At 36.1% G+C, this 13449-nt stretch overlaps 1 protein-coding gene and 1 pseudogene across 1 annotated transcript in view; both read left to right on the top strand.

The window, feature by feature from the left end:
- The first annotated feature begins 9153 nt into the window (after positions 1 to 9153).
- On the top strand, positions 9154 to 12640 carry LOC140044533 (lymphoid-specific helicase-like; annotated as a pseudogene).
- The window catches only part of LOC140044531 (lymphoid-specific helicase-like), a 41747-nt gene continuing 37486 nt past the window's right edge, over positions 9189 to 13449 (top strand). The window contains 1 exon segment of the mRNA XM_072089081.1: positions 9189 to 9253. The gene's annotated coding sequence lies outside the window, so the exon portion shown is untranslated.

Below are 13449 nucleotides of genomic sequence, written 5' to 3'. Positions count from 1 at the left end.
GTATAACAAAATCAATGGCCGTAAATAGTTCCGAATTGTATAGTTGACAATTTAAAAAAAAAAAAAAACAATTTGTCAGAGGCCGGGAAGCGATTTTTTATTTCGTACAGAAGTTTGGGCCCCTTATGTGAAAGATAGCCAAACTACTTAAGTTCCTAAATACAGTATAACTAAACCTAACCCTCTATCTCTCTCTAAAGTAAAAGGAACTTGCTCATCGGATTCGAACCCCATACATCGACAAGTTCGACAGAAAACCTTTGTATTAGCGAATTGTTAGCTCATTTCTAACGTAGCTTAGGAAAAATGATTAATGAATATTCATGTTAATTTTATGACGTCTCATGAGGGGTCTCCAAATTATGTAAGAAAAGAAATATCGTGGCCGGGAAAAGTACGCTTTTATTATACTTAATAATCATGCCATGGGAATTATTACTAAGGTAGACAAACCGTGCGGAGCACAGGTACGTTTCTGGTAGACCACACTTTAATTACAAAAGTAGCAAGTACGTAACAAATCTCCCATACAAAAAAATTGCAAAATATTAAAACCAGTGAAATAAAAATAAAAATGTTAATGAATAAACTTAATTTGTGTTTCCGCATCAATGTGTTTTTCATTCGATTTTTTTTTGTCCACTTTTTTTTTATCTCAACGAAAAACACCCAAAATAATATAGTTTGGCATTTTTATACTTTCGTTATGTGTTTGCGCGTATCATCTAATTTACACAGCACAATTTTTCTTTAGCGTCTTTTATTTTCCAGTCAAAAGTAAATTCAAAGTTCTATATCCACTCTACTATTGCTATAATTGTTTAGCCTACATTATTATATTGAAGTGAAGAAATAGTGTATAACAAACCAATGGCCGTAAATACAGTAGTTCCTAATTTTATTCGTGACACAATTTGTTTTTATTTTAATAATTTAAGTGCGCTGATTCTTTGATTTTGTCATGAAAACCTTCAAACAATTCTCATATTCTTCCATTTTCTTTCTTTGTCAAGTCGGCATTCATCATTTTATACCTTTTACATATTTTATTTGCTATATTGTTTTTATGCTAAAACTGGCATCTTTGCACCGTCCTCATGATGACTCAGCATTATCGCATCGTTACTGCGCCGACAATATTACAAAACAATTATTGTTGTATTGTATTTAAATTCTGGGTAGAAAAAAAAACGAATTTGGTTATATTTTGACATCGACATAGTGATAAAAATTAAATTGATAAAATAAATTATTTTTCAAAAACTGCTGGTACGGTCTCATTGTCCGTTGAAGGCGCTCTTTGGTTTTTTATTTTAAACGAGTAGAGAGCAGGAGGTGGGTATAGTACAGGCTATATGTGACATTTATCCTATGTAACCTTGAAAAAATTCTAATAAAAGGTCTTTTGGTATTTTCTTGTAGCTTTAGGTGTGAATAAATACCAAAAAATTTTTGCAGCCTTCTAGTTGCTGCGTTAGTGAGATATTGAGGGTCAAAGGTCAGTGACCTTTTTGTGGCATTTGATGGCTCATAACTCCTCAACTCCTGGGTTTAAAAAGACAAATGTTGTGCCTACATCTATGTTTTAGTGGTCAAACAACAAAATAATGTTTTTGCAAATTTCGGGTTACTTGTGCCATTGGTCAGATAGTCAGGTCAAAGGTCATTGACCTTCATTCATTCAACTACTGCTAGTGTAGGACCTGAGTAAGATTTGTATGCATTCAATTTAGGAGAGAATATCTCAACTGTTATAGGATAATTTGACCCCAAGGAACAATATGGGATATGTGTCAAATTCGTTATCTGGGGCGAACATGCCCAAAATCGGGGTCAAAGGTTAGAAATGTGTGGTTCTTATATCTCGACAACCACTTGTCATACAGATTTGCTTTTGGTGTCAAATTGTTCAGAATATACATATTTATATTCAGTCTAACACAACTTTTACCCCAAAAAATGACCGGAAATGCTTTTACTGACCTTTGACCAAAAAATGACCAAAAAACACATTTTCGGGTTAAATTATTCCATAAAATGTCAATGGACACACTGTATGGTATAAAATGAAAGCATATACAATATGCTACCCATTGCTACCCAACTGGTATTAAACATTTTTAATTAAGAATATAACTTACATAACATAATTGACTTCAGTATTTAGAATTATTATTAATTTATCTTTATCAACTGGTACGACCTTTCCTGATGATTTGAAGTTGGGTCTAGTTACACTTATTTTAAAGACACCTTCACATACTTGCATGGCAAATTTTCGATCTATTTCTAATGTCGCTTTCTTATCTAAGATCCTTGAGAAATGCGTTGCTTTAGATCTCATACATTTTCTTGACGACAATAATCTGTTCGACCCTCTTCAATCAGCATATAGAAAGCGCCACAGTACAGAGTCAGCCATTCTCAAGGTGCATAATGATATTATTTTAGCTCTGGATAAAGGTAATTGTCTTTTTTCTGTGTACCTCGACCTGTCGGCAGCTTCTGATACCATGGACTATTCCATTATTATTGCAAGACTCTCGTCTATTGGTATCCGTGGATCTGCTCTAAATTAGTTCAAGTAATATTTGTCTTCTAGGAAGCAGCAGGTCCAGATTGGTAATGTCAAATCCACCTCTATCGACCTGAAATGCGGTGTTCCTCAAGGATCAATACTGGGTCCAGTATTGTTTTTAGTTTACACCTCGCCCATGAGTGATATCATTAAGAGACATTGTGTCCAATATCATGTGTACGCAGATGATACATCAGCTTTAATTCAGCAGAGTTTAATGAGGCGAAGTCGGTTATCGAAGCTTGTGTTGTTGATGTTCAGGATTGGCTAACTAAAAACATGCTCTTTTTAACCCTGGTAAAACAGAAATCTTATTTATTCATTCAAAACACTTCAAGAAATTGGCCATTGCTAGAAACATCAATCACATCATCGTTGGAGGTTAGATATATCGGAGTTGTATTTGACTCAGCAATGATTATGTCCAGACATATCAACAACATTAGTAAATCTGATACCTACCACCTTCGTAACATAAGATCAATTCGCAAATCCTTAACCCACTCCTCGCTTATTAAACTTGTCCATGCACTAATAACATCACGGTTAGACTACTGCAATGCCATTTTGTTTGGTCTACCAAATAAAGAACTTAATAAACTACAACTAATTCTTTTCTTTTTTATACCAAATATTTCATTACAACGCTAGAATTATTTCACCCAAAATAAACTTACATTAATTTATACTCATTTTTGTCTAAATTTAATAAAAATATATGCATATTTTCCAAAAATAACATCACATAATTAAATACAAGTTAGGTAGCATATTGTATGTGCTTTCCTTTGATACCAAATATGTCTTTTCAAACATTTGAATTATTTAATATCATAAATAAACCAAAATAAATTATCTGGTAATGTATACCCATTTTTGTCAAAAAGCAATAAAATATGCACATTTTTCACCAAAGTAGCATCATAATTACAGATTTGTATTACAAGTTGGATAGCAATGGATAGAATATTGTATGGGCTTTTATTTGATACCAAATAGTTCTTCCAAACACTTATTTAAAATTATTTAACATTATATAAATAAGCACAACAATTACGCTACTAAATATTCATTTTTTGTATAAAAGTAATCAAATTAGGCACATTTTCCATAAGATTAGATTCCTAATTAAAAAATGTTCAATACAAGTTGGGTAGCAATGGGTAGCATATTGTATATGTTTTCATTTGATACCATACAGTGTGTCCATTGACATTTTAAATAATAATTTAACCCGAAAATGTGTTTTTTGGTCAAAGGTCAGTAAAAGCATTTCCGGTCATTTTTTTGGGTAAAAGTTGTGTTAGACCGAATATAAATATGTATATTCTGAACAATTTGACACCAAAAGCAAATCTGTATGACAAGTGGTTGTCGAGATATAAGAACGACACATTTCTAACCCTTGACCCCGATTTTGGGCATTTTCGCCCCAGATAACGAATTTGACACATATCCCATATTGTTCCTTGGGGTCAAATTATCCTATAACAGTTGAGATATTCTCTCCTAAATTGAATGCATACAAATCTTACTCAGGTCCTACACTAGCAGTAGTTATTAATGAATAAAGGTCAATGACCTTTGACCCGACTATCTGACCAATGGCACAAGTAACCCGAAATTTGCAAAAACTTTATTTTGTTGTTTGACCACTAAAACATAGATGTAGAAACCACATTTGTCTTTTTAAACCCAGGAGTTGAGGAGTTATGAGCCATCAAATGCCACAAAAAGGTCACTGACCTTTGACCCTCAATATCTCACTAACGCAGCAACTAGAAGGCTGCAAAAATTTTTTGGTAATTATTGACACCTAAAGCTACAAGAAAATACCAAAAGACCTTTTATTAGAATTTTTTCAAGGTCAAACCATATATAGCCTCTACTAGTATGGTTTTGGTATCAATTCACACAGCGCGGCCTTTATGAATAATATAAAAGGTGTAGGCCTAACCTGTTCTTTAAGAGACACAAAACTTAGGTAAGCTGGGTGTTTATAGTTTTTTTCTGTTTTGGTATTACGCTAGGCCTACTGGTGCCTGCCTGGCACCTAACTAACGTGACAATTATCACACACAGCCAGCCAGCAGGGTGTACCACCGGCATTCGGTGTATGTGTTATGCGCGATTTGAACGATTTGCGCAATTTGAAATTGCGCAAAAAAAATCCTTGCGCAATTTGAATTGAAACATGTGTTTCAAATTGCGCAAGCAACGTATTAAATTGCGCAAGTAATCTGCAAATTGCGCAAGGTTTTTAAACAGATTGTGAAATCATGCACACCCATGTTTTTATAGTAATTTCTAAGAATGATTCAAAATTAAAGATAAATATCGCATTTCCTTATTTTAGTAGTGCAAATATTGTTATAAGTTAGCATACCGTCGAAGAACCGACGAAGGAAAACGAAGCGGTGGTGTTCCACCAGGCGGGCGCGGCGCGGGCGGCCGGCTATACTACTCTAGCCTAGCTAGGGTCTGGACTACTGATACTGACTAGGTTACATGGCCTAGCTTAAACTAATATTAAAAACTTAAAAAGTGAGTATTAAACATTATCTTCATTGAAATGGTCTTATTTATTTATAATAAAATACTAAATTTTAAACTCCTCTGCCTAGGCCTAGCCTCCTAGCCATGTATGGGAAAATTTACAGTTCGTTTTCAAATTGCGCAAAGGTGTCATATTGCGCAAGAACTATCTTGCGCAATTTACAAATTGTGCAGCGCAATTTAAAATTGCGCAAAGATTTTCTTGCGCAATTTGAAATTGCGCAAGTTGATTGCGCAATTTGAAATTGCGCAAAAAAATCATTGCGCAAATTTAAATTGCGCAAGAATTCTTTGCGCAATTTCAAATTGCGCAAGGATTTCTTTGCGCAATTTCAAATTGCGCAAATCGTTCAAATCGCGCATAACATATGTACCACTCTTTTCTCCCCTAGCCTAGCCCACAAACAACAACTCTGGAGAGTCGGAGGAGGGAAGTATCTAGTTTAGAGTCTACTACTAGGCCTAGGCCTAATTAACGTAGGTGACCTCAATGTCTGATCAGAATTGTCTTCATCTTCTCACAGCAGGATGACAGTGCGTGACATACGTGAAGATTATACTATAGCTGCTACACACAAACAATGGAGTTATTAAATACCTCAACCACGATCGACCATGGTCCATGTAGACCTCTATCTACCTCCACCGGGATCCAGTCAAGTCGCCCCATCGCAAAGTCGCCCCATACAAAGTCGCCCAATACAAAGTCGCCCCATCGCAAAGTCGCCCCAAAACAAAGTCGCCCCGGCACAGTCGCCCCATCTCAAAGTCGCCCCATTACAAAGTCGCCCCATCGCAAATTCGCCCCATCGCAAAGTCGCCCCAACGCAAAGTCGCCCCATCGCAAAGTCGCCCACGGTTTTAATCGTATCGGTTGCGTTTGATATCGATTGCGTTGTTACTTTGGTCGCGCTAAATGTCGTATACATTAATGTTTATCCTATTATATACATAATATGTGTTTTAATTTGTATTTTACAGCAGGTTTTAATGGAGTGATGTGCTTTTTAAAAATCATTAAAAAAATAGTCCCTTGTTTGAAAGTTTTAAAAAGATTATCCCTGATTTATAGTTTCGAAAATGTTATATGATTTTAAAATTAGTTACCAGAGCCACAATTACAATTTCTTCAACCTACGCGATACCAGCTCATTTTTTAGGATAATATAATAAATGTATAAATGTGTAGAATAAAAAACAAAAATCAATTATTAATATAGGCCTAATAATAATAATAAATATTCATCGACCAAAGTAAAAATAATCTAGATCGTATAACATCATTTTATCGCCACCGATTTCGAACGCGACTGATATCATCGTAAAACTCCGGCGGGGTTTCCCCATCTTCAGATGGTGCATTGTAGAGTGCGACAACGGCAACGGCGGAGTAATTACGGGGGTTTCCCTCTGGTAAGCTAGCACGTTAGTGCGACCGCTGAGTGCGACCGAGTGATTAGTCGGGGGCTTCCTCTCTGATATGGGGGTGCGTGCCGATCGTGTGACCCGAGACTACATGGCGGGGCTTCCCCTTTTATGCCTACACGTTGTGTTATTTTGTGTATCATTGCAACATTTTACGCACTTGTAAACTATTTTTTAACGTTTTGGGGCGACTTTGCGATAGGGCGACTTTGTGATGGGGCGACTTTGCGATGGAGCGACTTTGCGTTGGGGCGACTTTGCGATGGGGCGACTTTGCGATAGGGCGACTGTGTCGGGGCGACTTTGTTTTGGGGCGACTTTGCGATGGGGCGACTGGTTCTAGGACACCTACCCCCTAGACAGGTACCCCCCGGATGTTTACCACCCGGACAACTACCCCCTTAGGAAAACTACCCCCCGGACAACTACCCCCCGGACAACTACCCCCTTAGGACAACAACCCCCTTAGGATAACAACCCCCCGGACAACTACCCCCCGGACAACCACCCCCTTAGGACAACTACCCCCTTAGGATAACTACCCCCCGGTCAACTACCCCCCGGTCAACTACCCCCTCCCCCAATCCAAAAGTAGACAAATATATAGGACCGGTTTCTGTAAAAATGAAATCATCTGTTTTTAACGGGTGTTTCGAAACTAGAGACCCGAGACCAGAGACCTGACACGAGACCCAATACGAAAAGGGAGACCTATATTTGGGTCTCCCTTTTCGTATATTAGGGTCTCCCTTTTCGTATAGTGTGGTCTCTCTTTTCGTATAGTGGGGTCTCCCTTTTCTTATAGTGGGTCTCCCTTTTCGTATATTTAGGTCTCCCATTTCGTATTTTTGGGTCTCCCTTTTCGTATATTTGGTCTCCCTTTTCGTATATTTAGGTCTCCCTTTTCGTATATTAGGGTCTCCCTTTTCGTATAGTGGGGTCTCCCTTTTCGTATAGTGGGGTCTCCCTTTTCGTACGTGGGTCTCCCTTTTCGTATATTTAGGTCTCCCTTTTCGTATTGGGTCTCGGGTCTCTGGTCTCTGGTCTCGGGTCTCTAGTTTCGAAACACCCGTTTTTAACCGATTATTCTGTTTAACAGCACGCTAGACCCTAGATGTGCTAGATTTAAAGTACCGTATTTATTGAAAAAACGGCCTGGGCTGTTTATTGTTTAGGTGGTTTTTAGATGGACATTTATTGGAAGAAAGTTGTTTATTCAATGGGAGAGGGTATAATCTAATGGAAATAGACGCCGATTATTCCATATGATGTTTCATGGGAGTGACATGGTCACCGTTTATTTGAGGGGAATTTATTTAAAGATCGACGTTTATTCGGTGAGTGAACATTGAGGTCAAATATCAAAAGTGATATTATTCTTCAAGTGTACAAAAATACATATATGACAAATTTGAGACAAAAATTAAGTGGTTATCGAAGCATTGTCCTGACGCAAAAATTATTATTATTATTAGCGAACCCAGTCTTTACAGTAAATACATGGAGTACTATATAATACGTTCGACTATCCTATGATCATGTGTGACAATCTTCAGTTTATACCACCAGGCTATATTTATGTTCAATCTTTTACTTTTGTTTACAATAATGAATAGTAATTCGTCAAAGTAACGAATTAAAATATAGTTATTAATTAATAGTTGCAGAGTCAGGGTTGTTGAATGGTCTGGGTGGTTAGGGTGTTCTAAAGGGATAGTTTTCTGGGTGGTAATTGTCCGGGGGGTAATTGTCCGGGGGGTAATTGTTCCTAGGGGGTAATTGTCCGGGGGGTAGTTGTCCAGGGGGTAGTTGTCCTAAGGGGGTTTTTGTCCTAAGGGGGTAGTTGTCCGGGGGGTATTTGTCCGGGGGGTAGTTGTCCTAAAGGGGTAGTTGTCCTAAGGGGGTAGTGGTCCAGGTGGTGGTTGTCCGGGGGGTAGTTGTCCGGGGGGTAAATGTCCAGGGGGTGAATATCCGGATACGGGGGCGACTGTGTAAGGGGCGACTTTGTATGGGGCGACTTTGCGATGGGGCGACTTGACTAGCATCCCCTCCACCATGTCTACAGAGACAGAACTACTGTCGTCTAGATGGCTGTTGACAGGTATAAGCACTCATGGATACAGAGTAAAGAAACAACTAACTTTTGCTAATTTGTAAATGTAAATTATAGTTAATGCACAATTATAAATGGCCAGTTAATATAGACATTTCATTCATTCTGATTTTATCAGCAACTAGGTCTAGGTCTACTGCATGATTAATTACGTTTCTGTGTTTTTTTTTAAGAATGAGTGCAAGAATGTTTTTAATGATAGACAACATGTAAGTATTTCAGAATACGTCAGAGTAAAGAGAAAACTTAATTCAGTTGGAAAATGTGTTTGTCTTAATTTTTACACGTCCAAGTAATGACTATCTTTAATATAATAATACCAGTTGGACTTGTAGTAGGCCACAGACCATGTTTTGTTTTGTTTTGGTTTTTCATAATAATAGCAGCCATGAATCACGTTAATTTGTTTTTCAATGATTAAAAAATAGTGGAAGATTGTTTTCTTATCTTCTCACACTAGTAATTTTAGCTATAATCCTGATTACAGTATTTCATCGTTCTGCTTTCAACAAGAGCTGGTGGGTTAGGCATCAACTTGACAACAGCTGACACAGTCATTATATATGACAGTGATTGGGTAAGTTAAATAAATAATTACTACATTTTATTACAGCGTGATCAATAATCTGCCATACAATTTACACACAGAGTGCAATATGCTTTTTTGCTGCGCACTTTTTGCACTCAAGTGCATGATAGTGAAAAAATAAAGAGTGCACACGTGACTCATTTCAGTGCGTCTGATTGGCTATATCCTTGAACCCATGTTATAATAATTAGTCACAAGCTTGTGGTGTAATGTTTGTAAAGTAGCATTTATAGTTATATTATAGAATCCACAGTCAGATCTACAAGCCCAAGATAGATGCCACAGAATTGGTCAAGAAAAGCCAGTGATTGTTGTCTACAGGTTAGTGACCATTAACACCATTGACCAGAAGATAGTGGAGAGAGCAGCTGCAAAAAAGAAGCTGGAGAAGATGGTCATTCATCAAGGTCAGTTTTGTCTTTCACACCTCCCTAAAAACCCTCCTGAACAATAAACGCCCGGGGCGTTTATTCAAATAATACGTTAAACTAATCATATTGTTTTATAGACTTCTACAGTAGTATGCAAACTTCTAGGCATTGATTGTTCTCATTCATTTCAAAAATTCATTATCTTGTTTTTGTTAGGTAAATTCAAAGGCAGTAAAACTATGGTGAGAGACTCAAAAGCTGTGATGGATCCCATGGAACTACTAAAAGTGTTACGCTCCACTGATCACTCTGGCATTATCAAAAACTGTGAAGAACAAGTCATCAGCGACGCAGATCTTGAGCTCCTATTGGATCGCAGCGCCTTGTTGGGAATAACGCGGGAAAAAAATTGAAACCAGTAAAGGAGAATGAAGTGTTTAAGGTTCTGGAATCCTGCGATGAGAATGTCATGGAGTTAAAGATCTCAGTACTGGATTCACATACTGTATACCCAATATTGCACAAATTGAAATCTGGGATTGTTAATGGTATTTATGACATTTATTTCTATGCAAGTACTTACTGTTGTTTTCTGCACAGCACAGTGTTCAGGTTTAAACTATTGTTAACACCAAGTGTTATTACAAGTCAGCACAGTGTTCAGGTTTAAACTATTGTTAACACCAAGTGTTATAACAAGTCAGCACAGTGTTCAGGTTTAAACTATTGTTAACACCAAGTGTTATTACAAGTCAGCACAGTGTTCAGGTTTAAACTATTGTTAACACCAAGTGTTATTACAATTCAGCACAGTGTTGAGGTTTAAACTATTTTTAACACCAAGTGTTATTACAAGTCAGCACAGTGTTCAGGTTTAAACTATTGTTAACACCAAGTGTTATTACAAGTCAGCACAGTGTTCAGGTTTAAACTATTGTTAACACCAAGTGTTATTACAATTCAGCACAGTGTTGAGGTTTAAACTATTTTTAACACCAAGTGTTATTACAAGTCAGCACAGTGTTCAGGTTTAAACTATTGTTAACACCAAGTGTTATTACAAGTCAGCACAGTGTTCAGGTTTAAACTATTGTTAACACCAAGTGTTATTACAAGTCAGCACAGTGTTCAGGTTTAAACTATTGTTAACACCAAGTGTTATTACTCTTACAACATACAGAAAATCAAAGACTGTACACAAATATATCTGAAAATTAAGTAGAACTTTTAATTATTCCAATCTATATATTTTCACCCTTAAATTTATTTTATACATAATTATATTTCACTATTTCTACATCAACAAATAAGTATACATCAAAAAATATATTTAAAAACACAGCAATGAAACTAATCATTGATATCAAACTATATTATATAATGTCTTCATTGTTTTATTTTTGTTATTTTTAGTTTTACAAATTCTACTACAACTTTTTTCTGTTGTTACTGTGCCAAAGACATCTCATAATGCGTTTATTTGTTAATATAATTTCTAATTACGTTTTCATTTTGATAACAAATTACGTTTCATCACTATGTTCATGTTATGTTTTGTAGTTTCAAGTTGTACCACTTTACTTTTAGTATTTAACCAGCACACCTAATTATAAAGAGTTGTATTAATTACATTTAATATAATATTATCACATAATTACTTTAAAACACGCACAACCAATTCTATACAATATATCAAGTAAAAAACATTGCATTATTATAAAAGAATAATTTAAATTAAATATGGCAGCACAGCTTATAAAGATAATAATGAATAAGAAACAAACATTCTTGTTTATCTGCATTGCTACAGCTGTTAATAATTATTACTTGCGTTGCTAGTGTGCCGCGTGCGGAAGTACGCGCGCGCGCTCCGTCGATGAAGGTAAGTATGATGGCAAAATAAAATATTTAAAAACATTTTATAAAAGCTATTGTTTTAGATTATCATATTGATTTAATCTACTATACGATTTATACATAAAAGGTCGTTTTTATATTGTATACAAATTTAATGTTAGAAATGCAATTATTTGCGATATTAAAAATTGACACCTGCTTGCTGCGAGATTTTAAAATGTGTTTGTTATATAGTAGAAGTAACATACGTTATCAGTGAAAACTAATAATGATAAAATGTAATATTTCTTATTGAACACTTTTCAGACAGGTGACGAATGACGTCACCTGATAGATTGCAACCCTCCATGTCAAGCATCGTCAGCTTAGGACACATAATGAGTAATGAAGACATTGAATTAACATCAATGTTGCGAAGGTTACTATCACGGATATAGAGATGAAGTAATGCTAATTGAACTTGTTTGAGAGAACATTCTGATACAAAGTCATGAAATACATCACGTGATAGATTCCCAATCCCAACATAGTTACATTTACCTTCAATGCCTAAAATGTGTGCAATAACTCTTCCCTTTCGCTCCAATGCCATCTTACTACAAAAGTCAGTGACTCTATGACGACCATATGGCATACAATACAATTGCATAATTAGACGTATGAAATGCCCGTCACATTGTACACCTTGACTAATGTAATCAATAAACATTCTTATGGAGGTAGATATATCATCCAAATGATTATTTATTTCTAAATCTTTGCTTGTCATGTAATTAATTAATTCATTTACCACAGCATCTTTATGTTCTTTTTTAACAAAGTTTAAATTTCTCGGCAGATTGCGATATGTTGACAAACTATTTGTAACCCAGTGCTTGAGGAAACCGCCAGCTTTATCACCAAGGAAACCAATTGCAAACTCTGTCGCTCTGTATAAATGCTCACTCTCTCGTATCACCTTCCACTCATCATCATCCAATGGTGTAAGTAATGTTCGTACATCTGAGCACTCATTCTCAATATCTTCACTTTCACATAATTTGCACAAGTAAAATCCCACCAATGACTCTACTATCAATTTGTGAGGAGGCATAAAAATGTTATCAAAATTTGATTTTGAAATTTGTGCGTCTTCATAAACGAACCCGAGTTTTAAGGCCATATCAACCATAGCTTTGTTCGAATGTTTAGTCAAATCCGTTTTGTTTATTGAAAGTTTGTTTACTTTTAAGCTATCATACATAAATTTCCCTAATAAAATCATAGCATTTACATATTTCACTGGTGTTTTTTCAAATTCAGAAATCTTTGTTATGTTTTCTCGTTTGTTGAACTGATTCAAAATACTACGAAAGAGTTCTTTGAAGAGGTCAGTTTTATTTTCGGGGAGACTTTGATTATCTTCCCACAATATACAGAGTGAAAGAAGTAGCATCGGGTTTTTGCACATTGCATACGCTTCAGGATGTTTTCGATCCTCCTCCTCCTCCGACGACGACGATAATGATGATGACAACGACTCCTCCTCCTCCGACGACGACGACTCATACGCTTCATGATGGTTTAGCTCTCGCTCTCTAGGCCAAACTGTTTCAAGATGCGTGTCAATATCTAATTCCCTTTTAAGGGATTTTCCCAATTGTGATTTTTCAAAATACTCAAAATGTTTGTCAATGTACTTTCCTATGCTCTTGTTATTAAATCCCTTAACCCTTACATGTACGTTACTCTCTTTTACGAATTCGTCTATGTTTTCTGATCGTGAAGTAAGTATCACGGTACTTTCTTCTAGGTTGTTCTTTTTGAACAGACTAATTACGCTTGGATTATTAAATCTCAATTCGTCTAACCCATCTAGTAGCAGTACAACTTTATCGTTATGTTTGTTTATGAATTTCTTAATTAACCGTGGGTCCTCTGGGAGATCTGTATTTAAATTAAAATCTTCCATATCCAGTTG

The sequence above is a fragment of the Antedon mediterranea genome, chromosome 3 (genome assembly GCF_964355755.1).
Source record: "Antedon mediterranea chromosome 3, ecAntMedi1.1, whole genome shotgun sequence".
NCBI lineage: Eukaryota > Metazoa > Echinodermata > Crinoidea > Comatulida > Antedonidae > Antedon > Antedon mediterranea.
The sequence above is the reverse complement of the archived record's forward strand: the minus strand, read 5'-3'. Positions and strand labels throughout refer to the sequence as shown.